Source organism: Saccoglossus kowalevskii, chromosome 19 (genome assembly GCF_978046115.1).
Source record: "Saccoglossus kowalevskii chromosome 19, keSacKowa6.1, whole genome shotgun sequence".
NCBI lineage: Eukaryota > Metazoa > Hemichordata > Enteropneusta > Harrimaniidae > Saccoglossus > Saccoglossus kowalevskii.
The window spans coordinates 26,411,143-26,428,763 of record NC_140659.1 but is presented as its reverse complement, the minus strand read 5'-3'; the positions used below and the strand labels follow the sequence as shown (position 1 = coordinate 26,428,763).

At 35.9% G+C, this 17,621-nt stretch overlaps 1 protein-coding gene across 1 annotated transcript in view; it reads right to left on the bottom strand.

The window, feature by feature from the left end:
- LOC100376472 (substance-P receptor-like) overlaps nt 1-17,413 on the bottom strand; it is a 63,079-nt gene extending 45,666 nt beyond the window's left edge. Inside the window, exon 1 of the mRNA XM_002735349.4 lies at nt 17,321-17,413. The gene's annotated coding sequence lies outside the window, so the exon portion shown is untranslated. The remainder of the gene's footprint in view (nt 1-17,320) is intronic.
- Between the last annotated feature and the right edge of the window lie 208 nt (nt 17,414-17,621).

The following is a 17,621-nucleotide window of genomic DNA, read 5'->3' as shown; positions in this document are numbered from 1 at the left end:
GAATATCTTTGTGTGGGGTCCCGGTCAAACCATGGGGCAGTCATGTTTGTTTTTTTATTATTATAGGATGCTTAGGTGCCAGATAATAGATAATAGCAGATAATAGCAGTTCTCCTTTCCACAGTGCCAGTACAGTTATATAGTGACGAAGTGCGAGATTGGAAACACCCATCACGCATTTTGCGTCCTCTCTTGTAGATCACAGCAGAGGTCATTGTTAATATATGTTCAGTGACATGTATTGTGTACGTCGGCGTGCATTCATGGTAGTTTCAAATATCAACTGAATATGGTCCGGATTTTTATCGATCAATTTGCATGTGATCGGATGTAACAGATACATGCTGAGTGTACTAAGAGTTGTGTTTTGTATTCCTCGGCACGTACGTATTTCTTGTAACTGCGTATCGGGGGTGAATATATCTGTAAGTTGTGTATACAAATTGTAGATGAAACGTTCCACACGACCTGAACAATTCAACGAGCATCTCGCTACCATAACAACTTCATTATAAATGGCCATATCATTGATCTTTAGTTTTGTGAGAATCATAAAAAATGTGGAGATTTTATCCCGGACACCTACTAATTATATAAGGGGAAGATTTAACAGACATCGTTGTCAATTTTAATATGTTTGGGAGAACAGAATCATTTTTATACGTTTTCAGGAAATGTAATTCATGTTTATTACATAATAACGTTGCGATTCAACTGTGAGACACACCAAAGCTCTTATTGCTTTGCTATACTATAAAAGTCGTGATCTCTTCAAAGTGTCCCGCTGAGCAGGACAGCCTTTTTTAATGTTATCGAGTTGCCGTGATTGTTGTTAATAAGGATAAACTGACTGGATGTAATTCACGCCTAGGGGTAAGTCTAGAGATTACTGTTTATAATCAAACAGTTCACTTCCCCGTGGTTTATCATCAATCACATCTGAGCGGAGGTTTGGAGGTTAATGACAGGAAGTGACGTATTTGAGGTTAATGAGAGGAAGCGACGTAGTTTGGGGTTAATGAGGGGAAGTATACCTCGCGCTTTGAGCTAAACCGTCCATTCCCGAGTTGTGACCAATTGTTGGATGCCAATCTCAAATAACCAATGGTGATATGTTTGTATATGAATAATGTAGAATACGCCGAATATTTAATAACACGTGGGGTAATGATCTTTAAAAAAAGTATAAATGATGTAATACACAATCACAGTCTATTTACTTCACAGTCAATTATAATTTCATACATACGAACACGAAGCAGTGCCAGCAACGATTTACAATAAAATACTTGGCCATAATCCGTCAGATGCTTCTCATTTTTCCTTTACATGTTTATCGCGTTGATTTTAAATGGCATATATGCGACTTCTGCTGTAAAGTATACCCATCGCTTGTTTCCATTTTAATCACTACCCCGCTGAAAAACATCGCAACTATCGCCAGCAATTGGATGTAAATATCTTGTTCAATACAAGCCAAAATATATACCATGCACAACACACCACAATTTTAAAAATGCTTTTTTGCAATCAGATCATGTATGGCTGACTTGTACGGTGTCATTGCTAGTAAAACACAACAAATGCCAAAGGCTGGGTATATTAACTTGCAATAGTTCTTGTTTCGAGAAATATTTGGATAAAGGCTTGCCTATAAATTGAAACACATTAAAGTTGAGGATCATAATTATAAATTACATAACCATATACGATGTACATTTCGATGTGTGGCTCTATCTTCCAAGATCACATGTACATGACAACTCATTTTATAATTTGAACAATTTGTATCAATTACGTATAACACGTGACAGTTCTTCTGAAAGTGTAGACATAATATCACATCGAATCGACGTGCACCATCCGAAAAGGTTAATTACAACCCCGAGAACACAAATGAATAAACAAACTGACAAATACATTACAATTACATGGTCAAATCAGTGAGAGGGAGACACGTGGATCTCAAGGCACACACAGTCAAGGAGTGATGTCAGATATTTCGAAATTAGTATATCCCGCGTCACTGCTGTGTATCAACAACAATCCAATAGTTAAACACCTACAGCATATACGAAACAATTTTAACAGTATACCTTCAAAGTCGTCTTTATAAAATAATAGACCAATTTCAATTTGAAGCGATGATATTTTTTTCGACAATCTGTCAAGTTCAAAGGAATCAGTGCGATAAACAATGCTTCAAGCTTTAATTGTAGTGTGGTTCAAACATTGCCTGATTGTTATCAAGTTTTGTAATGTGCAATTTGTTATAATATTTATGTATAACGTATTGTGATTGGTAGATGGTATCATTGAATCAATGAATGCGCATTACATGGGGTGTTATGCATCGCGTTCTCGTCTGTGTTTTATATTTGTCACAATCTTGTAATTTTTTCTAAGACTGAAATTATTTAGGCATACACAAGCTCAAGTGATGAGTAGCGAAATTCTGCGCAATTGATTGTAACTTTCTTTATTGATACGGTTCACATCAGTACAAAATCTCAAAGTATCAGAAATCAAAACAGTGCATCAATGATGAAATATGATTACTTTTGATTTATTTGTTTGTTTTTTTTGTATGTATATTGTATAACTCATATGCATGGCAACTACTCGGTATCTTCCAATCGGTGTACTATGATGAATCGTTTTATATCGCAACAAATTTAATTATGCAAAATATAATTATACTTCACTTGTCATTAACCCCAATGTGGGATGCATATCCCGCTTGAAACACGGCTGTCATGACATTTTTTCTGTTGAAGTATTTTAATCAGTGGACATATTTAGTATTCGAATTTTATTATTTCGTTTCTATGACAACATATTGCAAAAATGATTGGTAATATCCAACTTGTACAGATTGGTTACATTGCCCACATGCATTAGTTGACTTATAACCTGAACTGAAAAAATACTTAATTAAAACATATGCATATTGGTAGCGAAATAATTTGGCATTACAAAAACTTTACTTCATCGCGGGCGCACCCTCTGAAACTCCAAACATGTCGTGACAAAATGATTGTATTTATTATTATTGAAGGAGTGTGGTAACCCCAGGGAACAAAAATAACAAATACTGTGGTTTCTCGTTCGTGAAAGTGTTACCACGTGTACGTGATAAAAGTGAAATTATCAGCGTTGTTCGTGTCAATCAAAATCACGTGATATAATATTTGTAAATTTCTATATCTATTAAACAAACAGTTGTCATAATAATGAGCAATTTTAGGTAATCACGCAGACGATTGAAGATTACTAGTATCTAGTATGGATGTCGATGTCGTAGTTTCATCCCTCATTTCGCCTTATTTGTGTTACCCACAGGCGCTAAAAAATCAACATGAGATATACATAGTCTTGTTAATGAGTTTATATGAAATGCAGCTATGTTGAGTTAAGTTATTGACCCACGGCAACAATGTAGTGCCTTCAGATGCTTGTTAACTCAGTTTGTCCAAATGAACCTCCCTGATCCCGCCAAGTAACGTCTTTACTCAGCAGTAGAACATGATTGCATCTTAACCTTGTCTTGGATCCCTTAAAGGTGTCCAAGAAAATACACCACAACTGTAATGAATGTGCGGCCCATCTCAAGTGAGATTTTAATTACACTACATGTCGTACGAGTTGTACATTTCATTGTTTAGAAGCTAATTTCAATAATTGAAATCGAATCTTGACAAAATAGGTGTTAATTTGTTCACCTTTCCGGTATTAATACCACCATTACTAATCAAGCAGTGAAAAACAAAATTACAATATTAATACCATAAACAATTAATGTCGACAAGCTCACTCATTAATCATTCTCGTCGTGAGAAGGTATAATTGCAATGGTTCCTTGGAGAGCTCGCACGACTGTTTCAATTACTACGTGACTTTTAGTAGTTATATGTTCATACAGTGACAAAAAGGGTACAATACGTTCGAAATCGCTTTTAAGACGTGTTCTGTATTACCTGGACGAATTATATGTCTCCACTATTATCAGTAATATGAACAAAGTGCGTAGTATTATTTCTAAAATTCACCATTTACATCTTCATAAAAATAGAGATAAAGACATTAAAAAATATATCCCCTCAACTGTCTCACATGTATCTTTATTTGGCACTAGTGAACACGTGACATTAAACGTGCTTCTTATAAATACAAGAAAAACCTTTCATTGGAATTAACGAGTCAAGATGTTGATTATAAAAGTGATTATCTGGCTAAAATAACTTACTTTTTGAGGTTGCGATAGAGAAGATATATGTATTTTTATTCTGTTCCGATTATACTTACATTATTTCAAATAATTGGTTAATCATATCATTAGATTACCTCGCTCGAAGTACACTCATACATTCTTATTTATAGACAATATATATATGAGAGAACTAAATGAACATCAACGACATTCACTGATTTTCAATTGTGACTTCCCCCTTTTGAAGACATGATTTCCCCGGGGAAATAAAGACATCAAGTTCACTGCTTATTAACTGGCAAATAAGAAATCCTGTATAATCTCGTAGTTTAAAAATAAGGACTTTTGTATACTGGGAGACGTACCTTCGAGACACTTTCGATACATTGTTATTGCAAGGATAGGAAATCCGTGTTTTAACTTTTAAAAAGTTGAACACCTCAGAGAATCTGCGACCTTTTGAGTTAGTTGAGTGTGACGTGACATCTTCATGTTTATTCGTATAAGTGGTTAGTTTTGTATATTCCAGGCAAGATGCTCTATCCATTTAATCAAAATTACAATATACAAATACATTGTTCGAACTCGCAACAGCGCCGAATGCACCTCGCTACTGTAAGCAGACGCGCTCCCCGTTAAACGCTCCCCGTTACGCGCTCCCAGTTACGCAATAAGTCTTATCCATTTGATTACAGCTGTATACCTGAGCTGAGTCAATCCAGCAATGTTTCAAGACTGAAGGTGCATGTTCCCTATAGTTACAAATGATGTCAATTGATCTTCGGTGAACACGTTTCTCTTTGTTCAATGACATGAACCTGTAGGTACAATTTATAAATTGTGCGACTTCCTACTTTGAATAACTAGGCTACATAAATGCTATGCTTCGCCGCCATCGACTGGAAACCTTTTATTTAATAATGGAACACACAAATGAATATTCCATATAATATTTATATAACCATACGCACTTTCTAAACTATTGGGAATCGTTCTCATATCCTAGAAATCGTTTTAACACTCACCATCTGGTTGATGTCATATTCAGAACGTTACTTTATTTACTGAAGATAATCTAATATATTTATCTAATATATTGTGAATTTACTAATAGTAATTATAAGTATCCGTGATGTGATTCTATGATATTATTTAAATATGCACGTTGTATTATCATATATAGAAAGTGCTTAATTGTTACGAGCTATTGTTCTATCCTTTTTTCTAGTGAAAAGTATAAAAGATGTTAATGTTGTTCAAAGAGTTTCTGGTCACTGGTTGGCAATATCATATGTTATTCAAATATTGTTATCCGCATAACCCTGGCAGTTAACAAAATGACAGTTTAATATTAATTTAATAAGTAGTAAATAATTCCAAAATAACTACATCATGTTTTTTATAAGTCTGCGCTATAGCGTAAATGGGAACGTGAATTTGTTGTAGTTGCAAATTCGAATCTCCCATATGCTTACTATTGTATTTACTTTTTTTCTTCTATTAATATATCTAATGACTCAATTTGAGCATTAATTCATTAATAGTTATATTTAACTCACAATACTGAATGAACAGCATTATTTTATTTGAGAACTATTCAAACTTCTTTAAATTCAAAATTAACATAAAGTAATAAACGTAAATCTAATAGTTTTTTGTTTTGTTTTTGTCTTATTATTATTTATTTATTATAACCACTTTCTCCGCAAACTTCCTATGATGACACGTTTTCTACGCACGCAATTTGTTTGCAGAAAAAAAAAACGTCAAAAGGATTATGCTGTCAACTTCTTTTTCTTTTCAGTCTTGGCTATATTGCTAAATAAGTGGCGAATCACGGAAACATGTATTTTGAACTGGCAATCGCACGACACATTCATGTTACCGTGCTTGCGTTGTACAAGTGGTTTTCCGATTCATCACGAAATGACACATAATTTCCCGGTGATGGAACTGATATGTTGTCGGTTTAGTTACATAATATATAAATGTCAGAAAATGTCCTTGTATCATGCGATGTATGTTTTTTGAAGCCCATCTTGTCAGTTCAATGCTTCACTATCGGTAAAAAAAAAACAATTATTATCATGGAGTCGATACAAGATACCAATACTGCATTAATCAACATCCCCGTAGGAAGCAGATTGATGGAAGCGAGATTTTCATTAAAATGGTTGTTTAATGGGTTGTAGTACAATGACATGGGTTGGTTTTGCCGGTGTAATTGTAAGGATGATTAGCATTCTCATCTAAACTATTCTCAAATCTTCGCCATTTTAGATATTTAAGATGTGAGCTTTAAAAAAACTAACGAGGCTACTAATGGTTGTCGTAAATACCAGTTTCCCTACCAGTGTGATTAACAAGATTACATTACAGTTTGTGTTGTAGTTTTGATCGCTGATGTTAAATCTTCAGATATATGCTAATAGCATTAACTATATTTACGTAATGGCGGAATCCTTTCATCCACGATTTATGAGCAACAGATTTATGATTTAAATTATTTTAAAACTGAAGATGAGACTTTCCTTCATCTTAAAAAAAAAACAGGAATCATCGTTCATTATTTCAGAAACATAGGAATGTTGACCCGCGCTTGATATTCTCGTCAATAGCAAACAACGTGTAGGTCATTCGACATTGTGCAACAAGACGCGCACGTTTACCGCAAATGACAACACAGTTTTTTCAAGAGTTTACGATAATATGCAAACGAACATTTACCAAAATATACATAGTGATAAATATTTATTAGGAAAACTAAACTCGACAAAATGGCCAATTTGATGATGTGCCCGGACAAAATGTATCACGTGATGCATCCTGAGCCTCTCAGGTTCCCGGATGATAATCTTGTAAACAATTACAAGTGATAACGCAGAGATAAAAGATAGATTAGTACAACGCTGCCAGCTCCTATATATCAACTCAGACACGTCATTTCCTTTTCAGGCGGAATTGTTTGTAAAGGGTGAATACATTAGCCAGGGAACGAGCGTCAAAAATGAACATTCTGAAAAGAGAAACAATAATAACAAAAAAATGATTGTTCGTGTTTTTTTCATACCGACAAATTACAAAACCCGCCGGCTCAGACAGAATTAAGAATTTTATTTGTTCGAATAATGTAATATTTGGCTTTTTATTATTCATGCGACAGCTGTTTTGTGTTATTCCCTAAAAGATAATCTGCGTATTCACTATTCAAGAACGGTTACCGTAGATTTTATTTCTCTTATCCACAGTATGGGCATACGATGATAACGACTCTGTGGTCAATCCAGCTGCAATGAACTAATATTGTTGTGTTCGAGTGCAGATATATAGGACTGTTAAGAAAACAATTGCCGAAGAATATCGTCTACCTACGAGAAATTCTGACGTATATAAATCATGCGAAGCTTCAATGGCTTCCTAAAACGATCGATCATATTGTGTAATTTCATTAACTATCGGGATGTAAATACTTACTCTTCGATACCAGAAGTTTAAATTGAGATTGTGTTGGCATGGAAATAAAACTGTTTTGGAATGATGTAGTAATGGATGCCGATGCTAATAAATGGAATATATCGCTGCGATATCAACAAAAAGTATGCGCGTAGTGACGTCATTGTGTCGGGGTCAACATAGAGCATGTCGCATATGGTGATCGTACTGGTGACATGTGTCATTTAATATGGATGAATCAGGTGACTAGTGCTGTTTTGTTTGTAAGTCAAAAAGTCTTCAACATGATTTAACGCCCGGCATTTGATCTTTGGTCGACTCCAGAGAACGGAACGTCCTTAGCGTTTAAAATGCCGACAACCTTACAGCGTCTCCTCTAGGTGACTACCATGATTTGAATAATATGTCATAGTGTCTACAATATCTCCGATGCAGTGTGACGGGCTCCTCGGAATGACAGCGAGTTTGAATTATCAGACTACAGGAACGTGATGCACATATGATTACTTTACGTGAGAGGGGCACTAACACATTTAATTTAGCAAAATGTATTATTAATACGTGTTTTCTTTTTGTCATATGTTTTGTACGTTGGAGCCACAAACTTATATATCTTTCAAAAAGAAGTAACCCCACACCACCCCAGCCTGTTTTACACATATAAAAAACAGACCATTTTCAAGAACCCTTTGACACAATAGGTACGTTCCATGCTGTCACGTTATTGTACATTTCTGCTACAAACTGAGCCAATATTTTTAAGCTCAAAAACGTCTAGTTTTTCGAATATACTCAAATAAAATAAAGGTAATAATAGTATGGAAATATTATTAATGTCCTGAGAGGTCAAAATACGAGATTTTAAATAAAATGAAAGGTCAACATTATACAATAAATTGAAAGTACTGTCAAATTTCAATATGACTATGAAAAACGGTAGATTAATTCAACATAGTGGTGGGGGTCTTTACCCGTGGATTCTACAAACGAACCTTTGCGCAAACCCATGTGCGTCGTCGTCGGGATGGCGTAAAGCGTTGCATTGCGTACGTCCCGGTGAATGTTGTACATTGGTGTCGTGTGCGATTGATAGATGAATAGAAGTCTCCTATCATATCCCACACTTTATTCTACACCAAGGTTAAATAGGGTTTAATAATTGCCACAGTCGCCATGCTGCCTCGTATTATAGATGGGTCCCACGCGATGCATACCTTGTTTGTTTATGTGACTTTTGAACGAGCGCTGTGCGACATCTGTCCCGCATTCTTTGAAGACTGTGTGTTACCTGCTGTGCGAACGTGTCGGTTTATTTTACCTTTTCGTGTCCCTCCTTCTGTTCTGCTAATTACTTGATTATCATGACACCCAAATGCAATTCGTCTAAATGAAAGGCCAAGTAAGAAGGCATTTCGTGCGTAATTGCATCGCCGGATTGATGGACTCGATCAGTATCAGCACTTGGAGCTATGTGCGTAGTCTGCGTAAACAATTCAACGACTATCGTTATCGTGTCCATCAAAACTAATCATTAATATTATCCACATTTCATCATTGCGGTAATATCTGCATTTTTAAAGCTATGTTCTCTGACAACTTGGTGGTTACAACTCTATCTTTTATGAGTGAAAATAACTTACTGCCACTGGCACAATTAGTCTTTTTCAGACTTATGTAATGAATTAGTTTTCGCGTATCTCTTGACCGATTATTTAGCTGGTTACTCGTGAATGGCTGTGTTATATCTGTCATCATTTAGGCTCATGCGAGGTCCTGGACGAACTTGACTCAGTGATTTGGAACTAATTACGATATAACCGTCGCCATCCGGACCGCTATTTCTGACGTTTGGTACTTGCAGTTATTAATATAGTGAACAATTAATCAAAAGTTATGACGTGTTAAGTACTTAGTTTAATTAGCTATGTGCAGGTTGAATGTGTGAAGGTTACGCCTTGCAGTGTTTAAACTTCTTTGTAATTGTTTAAGTTTTGATACGTAATAAACGATCCAAGTCCTTGGTCCCAGAGAGAGCTCTACGAGGCGAGAGAGTCTTGGTCAGTCCTGGATAGATGAGAGTCTCCGACGAGGCAGTTCGCCTTGAGGCGTTCTCGATGTGGTTAAAGGCTAGCTGTTGATACGCATTTCGTTGTGTGCGTCTATTTAACTGTAAAGCTTAAGTGACTTTCCCGGTCCGGTACCTCAAGCAGACGAGATATAGAGGCAGACGAGATTTCCCCCCCCCCTGACACGTGTTGGAGAAATCCGAGCAAGACGATTTCCCCCATGACACTTACGCCATCGTTGAATAATAATGACGCGACACTTGGATGACAAGACTGTGCTTTTCTTGCCAGTGCTGTTCTCAATATGCGTTATCAAACTATTCAAAATTAACAGCTTTCTGCAAAAGCCAATCTGTCCGCATTTATTGCTGCGGTGAGTTGGTCCGTGATCTAACTTCATTACATTTCGCCCCATTTAAGGTCAAATAGGCGAGAAAAATACCAGAATCCTATTCACTTTTGTTTGCGTTACACAAATATAAAATGACAAGCTATTAAAATAAAAGCACCATTGCGTCATGCGTGGAGTAATGGAGGGTAAAAATCTGCTTATTGGGAAAATTCTACTTTTCTTTGAAATGAAACCAAAATGGGATAGTAATGAGGCGATACCCTACGTTGATGGAATAAGTAATGAGTTTGTTAACAACCAACTACAGAAGAACGTCTCAGTTGATATTGAACTACGACGTAAATAGATACTTCCGCATAATTGTTTTCTAGATGCGTGAATATTTATTCTCGTGTGTGGACGAAGGCCCTTTAGTTTCTTAAAAACTAGGTATTACATGTAATATCAGAGCATATAGATAATATATATCTTGCTGACATGGGTAATTCCCTGGTATTTGTTTCCGTTTTAATGTGTTAATTCTCTAGGGAAAACGTGAAATGTTAATTGAAGACATGTGATAAATACGCTATTTTTATCAGTCATCCGGGGATAAGATTGCTTTTCACATCACCCTTCATGCGTAGGCCAGTTTATTTTGGTGGTGAAAATTGACAGTCGCGTAATCTCAGTGTCTGTATGCTCATTAGATATTCTATTATTAATTTCTTCAGATCGTCAGATCAGATTCACCTTGACGTTGTAAGCATTATTTTAACATTTCATTTCTATGTGGTTTGTAATTGTAATTGTGATTGTAATTGCTTAGTGGCTCGTGAGGATTTTAAACTGTTAGTTTGTCACATTTTTATTACTCCGATACCAGAAATACAACGGGGAAGATATAATATACGATGCACCAATGAAATTATTTAAAGATGCAGGAAGCCGAGAAGCATATACACATGACAGTGGTCACTGGAAATCATGATTCACTCGGGATGTGTGTGTTTCGAAAAGAAACTCGCTAGTAAGGTTGTAATTTAAGAAGCTTCCGATGTAATCATTGGTTGCAGACACTCTGCAAAGACCCCCGCTTTCAGCGACAGCTGCAAACATATGCGACTACGGAGAAGTAGCCAGAGGACATATTTGAAGATGAAAGCTTCCGACATACTGTTTCTCGTATTATTGGTGTTTTTCTTCAAATGTGAACTTGATTCGATAATATCAAGTTTGTATAAATAGAATTATCGACAAGTCTACAAACGACAATCATGGCTTAGTTTAGTTTATTCGGCCTGAAACACAAAGCAGATAAAAACACAAAAGTAAGCTCTCAATAGTTCCACAACAATTTCCTTACCAAAGTCGGAGAAGTGACTCTTATTTTATTAGGATCTTGAGTAGGCGATATTTGTTGGAAAATGGCTCCTCGTTAATAGCATAAGCGTTTGTGCCAATGCAATATTGGAATACATCTCAGGGTAATAGAATACATTGAGACCAATTTGGACGATTTGAAATGAACAACGCCACATTAAAGTTATTACCAATACAGAAACTGATTTGATCGAGAATCACGCAAGTTGATGATTAATATGATGAATAAAAATGCGTGAAATTCGCAATCACTTTTATAAATTAGTCAATTATTAATAATACATTCAAACATATTATGGTTTTCATTTTAACAGCCGACGTTCTCATAATTTATCGCGTTCATGTTCTAATTCCTCTCAATTACTGTAAACCGCCCTCCCTCAAATGTTAGAAATCAAATCCACATGTATACAAAAAAACCCACCTTCTTTTCATGTTCATATTCAAATATAGCAGTAATTACTCCTCAGAACATTATACAATCGTATAATGGAATTTATCTAGATGTAAAATATTTAATCAATAAGTTTTATATCCAAGAAAATAGTTCCCAGTCATTCTGCTTGTATCGTAATGAACCATATTACATTACAGAAAACTATAAGTCAAATTATTCAACATATGTCTAACCACAACTATCCAGATTTAAAATTATGGGACACGGTCAGTTGTTACACGGTGTTGAATTTTCGAAATCTATAGGCTCCATGTAAACTTGTATGTTCTTGGAATGTAAGCACCCGTGGTGTTATTATTATTACTACTAATATAGTGATTAATATCAATTAATTGTAATATGTTTTAATTATTATTATTATTATTATAAATATGTGCATTTAAATAACGTTACTAATATATTGTGTTTGAATTTAATTCTGATGTCCATGTAAATAGATACAGCTGGTGGTAGCACTCGTCAGTGTGAACACAAACACATTTGCACGTCCGTGTTTACATTCACCGCGTGTTACAAGGTAGTGGCAGTCGCATTTGTGAGTTCAATGAATCACGGGCATAACAACTCAACACCATGTATGTTCGATGCAGTACAAACATTTTAAATACATCGATAAAATCATTACGGATGTAATAAATACCTGGTTTGTGTCAAATGTTATGAAATTATTAACGTACTTAAAATGCATATTTTGCGATTTTCTATTTTTATGGGAGATCAACTGTTTTCTTTATAAATGTCCGATGGATGTTACGCGCTACAATTGATGGAAAGAATCGCGTGCATCCCCGCGTCGGCGCTAATAAATTAATATGTAAGGTTCGTGTATGAGAATTGATTGAATGTGGCGGGTAATGGAATCTAATGGTAAAAGTCCAAACATATAAGTCAATTTCTCTATATAGTCTTGTTTAGTACAATTAGGGCACACAGTAGAATTGTCTCCTCTGACATTGTATCAATGAAGGCATCCGTGAGGCCTGCATTTGTCAGCTGTTAGGGATCTAATGATCTGTGAATACGATTTCCTGATCGTGTATATGAAATAGTATTTCGAGAATAGAGGCAATAGAATAGGTTGTCCTAAAACACCGGGTCTATTGTACAAGTTTTATGTAATATTGAAGTTTAATCGCAATCGAAAAATGAGAATACTTTTATACACATACTACTCAATTTCGTATCACTTTTAAACGTCAACAATCAGGCGTCATTAACATCAACCTTGATATATGACGTCATTATCTCATTGATACACGAGATGTGAAAGGCTATTATTTTATCTCGTTACACTACTCTGTGTAATCAGCCGTCATTCAAACTCATTTTAATGTTCTGCTGTCAAATAAAAAAAATCGTCTTCGAAATCTGACACGACATGTTTAACCAATTGCGTGCAACAAATGCATTCTTTTATAAAAATGATCAGTTCAATACCTTGGTGGTTCGTCAGAAGAAGAGGATTTACAGTATGAAAAAAAGACGTTTTAATAAATAAAAATGTAATTTAACTGTGGTTGATTCAAAAGGGGTTTCCTTATGTTAGACTCTTAAGTGAGAAGTCGCATACTCCGGTCTAATGAGGCTTAGTCGTCACGGGAGTCCGGCTAATTTATAGTATTTCGTTGTGGACGGATAACAGCCACAGAAAAAAAGCATGTTGGCTCTCAATCATTGCTCGCCCTTGGGAGCGTACTCTTTGAAAGCTAATACGTTGTGGTGTCATCCCTTCTTACTAATCAGATCAAACATTTAAAAACTCACGGGCTGAGGTCGAGTATTCGTGTGGTCTGTATAAGCACTCACTGTTGATTAAATATTTACGAATAAAATTCCAGTTAGTGATCTGACGCTCTAGGTAGTTCGTCTAATGGAGCAGCTGTATCAATATTGATATATGTTATTAAAAATACTGATCTCGGGATATATTCAGATGAGTTCAATTATTCCCGATACAAAAATCTAGTACGCAAGCGACGTCTGTCTCCATAAGTTTGGTTGACGCTGATGAAATGTTCGGTGCATTTAAATTTGTGAAAATATGAATTGTTTCACAAAGAGATAGTCTAGTAGTTTTTTGTTTGATGTTACATGTTGAAAACCGAGTTTGGGTGGCACGCCAGATAAAACAAAGTAATAGATACGTACTGTTGATACCACACGTGCTCACTTGTACCTTACACAATATATATATACTAGTATAAAGTTGTTCATTTCTTTCCAAACTACAGTTTAGTGACAACGACATTTATGTTACCAGGTATCCGTGTGTGGGTACATCTGCGTCTTATGCCAATAACTGAACACGGTCACGGTTACTAGTGAAAACCCTACCACGATGACGCAGCACTGGCGTCGAACGCCGCATATATACCTTGTTACTGTCTGTACAGACAAATGTTAATCTACTATGTTGGTACAAATTCTATATTGATTATCTGCATTAGGCAACGTCACTACTATGTTTAATTGTTATTCAATAATTAACATGTCAATTGTGATTGTGGAATATCTCTCAATAATTGTACCAAAACAGGCAATACTTTGCTTATTTTCAACAAATACAATTATACTCGTTGCAAGAAACATTGAAAATGGAACACACAATATATGTCATTGTTTTCAAACAAGTGTCTGCCAATGAGCCTTTGCGTTTTTAGCGTGCGTAGTTATCGTCCCCTTGGACTCAATTCTCGCGCGTGACGGCTCCTCCGCTTGAAATTCTGGTACGATTGTTTTACCCTTTTGAATAAATTATCTTAAGTGCCGCCCAATGGCGACCCCTAGCAACTACACCAACGTGCCGACAGATTGACGCCGTGCAGCGTAGGAAAAGTACCTACTAATTTTGTCTCGTCGTAATTAACTATTGAACGCAGCGCCTCGTTTGCTTTGCACAGGAAACGCGGTCACTGTGATTGGGCATTTCTTCCTTCATTGCTTGTTGGGGGTCAACTAGTTTACGATTGTTGTATACTATTACGAACATGCGATGAATACGTCATTTATCGGAGTGAAATCTACAACGTAGCCCGAAGCTACGGTATCTCTTTTCACTACGACCTCTTCGCCGACTCCGGAGAGTCCCCCCCCCCGCTCCCATTATATAAACCACGTTTGTAATTTTAGCACAGTCCTGATTGACTATTCATTCGATTGACTGACTTGTCCAACCATTAAAACATTGCTAGAAGCTGAATAAAATCATATGCATTCACTAGACGTAAAGCTGCAGTTTAGTGTCTATTTGACGTCGTTAGCAGCAGTCGATTTCTTCCATTGAAGAATTTATCTCGATACTATAACTTTTGAAAGGATGATCTATGTGGTGTGTATAGTTTAATAACACTATATAAACCCCGAAACCCCGCCAACATCCAGCCCCCCCCCCAGCCAAGACGCTCATATATTAGGCTTAATTTTTTCTATACAACTCGCCACACAAATCTTCAGAAAGTTTCAAGCTTGAGTAAACAGAATGCTGATCGATTCCCCCTCCAGATACAACCTTCAATGTACACAGACATAGGTACACGTACACGATAAGACACTGATAAATCAAGTAACAAATATGCTAGTGCACGCCTTTGTAGAGTAAACATTGTGGTGTGAAATTGTTATCACAGCAGCTTATCAGCTTAAAAAGTAATTTCAGATTAACACATTTTGGTTTTACGTACTGGTGAATTCGAAATTCAAAATAGAGATGAGATCAATAGTGATGAAAATAAAAGATGATCAGGTGTGCTGAAAAAAAAACTTATCCTACTGAAAGTGAAGTAAATGCTGACCCGCAGCCAAATTACTTTTCTTAAAATTCGCACTGACGTAATACGTAACCCGAAAACAAGGTCGTCAGTGATTGACGTGATAGTTAGGTGTTTCGGTTTTAGGAGTTAATAAGAAGGAATTATTTACGCTACTTTAAACACACTCGTTATTACGCTTTTCTGCGGAACAATTCTTCTGAACCATAACAGGTAAATTTTTTTCTGCAAAATATCAAGCATAATAAACTTGTAAATTCTGAAACCGAATTCATTTATTTAAATCTATGTAGATTTATCGCGCGACGATCAATGGTTCATCTCCTAAGGTTCTTAGCTAATTAATTTGTTTGGATAACATATGAGATTATATCGGGAGATTTACATATGTTTAAATGCCATATGCTACAATGATGCTATCTACAGACAGATACTCATGACAGATCATGAGGCATGGAGGAAGGCGCCTTCTAACAACTTTACTGAAAATAACTGATAACTGTAACTGATAAATTATATTATTCAGGGGCTCATATATTTGTTACCTGACTGTTGACATCTGTCAGCAATCAACGGAATACGTTTAAATTGCTATTTTTGGAAAACAATATGATTTACATCAATAATGAAAATTGATTCGCATCACTTGAATGTAGAGGAATCTGAATTGCTTAATGAATTCTAATTAAAACGGTTTATGTTTTATTAAATAAAAGTCAGTTTATATCAAACGCCGTTAAAATTATGCATACGTTTGCAGCATAAATTACGTTATATCCACGGGACTTCGATCAGTCGTTGAAGCAATTGATCATTTCGTGAATGATTCATGTTCTCATACTTGTAGTTCTGTTGTTGATATACTTTACTACAAAGCTACTATAGTTCAATGGACATACCTAGCCGGGTTTTTTTCAAATATGAATAAAACATTGCACCACCCGCATATGAAATACGCAGTAACATGAACAATTCAGTGTGCAGTAGCATCGTAACAATAACACGGCTGGTCTTTTTTTCTCTTATTGATATTCCTCAACGTGGCAAGCCCTTATTGAGATATTAGAGTGGGAACTTACACGAAAGTCGGCTGAGAGAGTGAACAATATCACTGATGTTAAAACTAAACATTAAATTCGTGATGTGAATTTCAACGCATATCTTATCAAACAGACAGACATTTTTAAGAAAGTGCAATTTGAACCTCTACGATACTTATCAGTTAGATATGAGGATGCTATATACAACGTTGTGAAATATATTAAATTTAACTTCTAAAAAAACTATTCTTGATATAACATATAATTACTTCAATTTAGGATTTTCTAGGTGTGGGACCAAAATCTATACCATCAAATGAAAACCCTATATTGTATATTCCTTCATTTGTATTCCTACTGTAAGTGTCTTAACCCGTACTAGATATACAGTACGGTTCAATCTCCGGGCTGTCCATACGGCTTACTTGCAAACACATTTAACATGAACATCAGCTCATTGGTAAAATGAAAATCGCGTGTCAATGACAAACCATCATTTGAGCTATGACTTCCGTAGTGCTGTCAATCGACTTTTCCCCATGGTCATGAAATAGATAGAACACGTCTGTCAACAAACATCTACAACTTACGACAACTGAAGTTAGCTACTCACGTCAAGCGAAATGAAAATGTCCACAGAAATGATATACCAGTGTGGCATGAGATCTCGATCGTCTTCAGTGCGCTTGCTTTCACTGCTCCGTTATCTGACAAATGAACTCTCGCTGCTTGATCTCGCTAATATGAGTCGTCTGCGTGACGTCAGCAATATGTTTTTTCTGTGCCGCGCCACGCCCGTTTTGTGTAGAACAGAAATACGAGAGCCGTATTCAAGATTTAATGATAGCAAGTTGGTACTTAAAATATAAAATAATGGCCCAAAGGTGTAAACAAGGGAAACCTAATTGGGAATA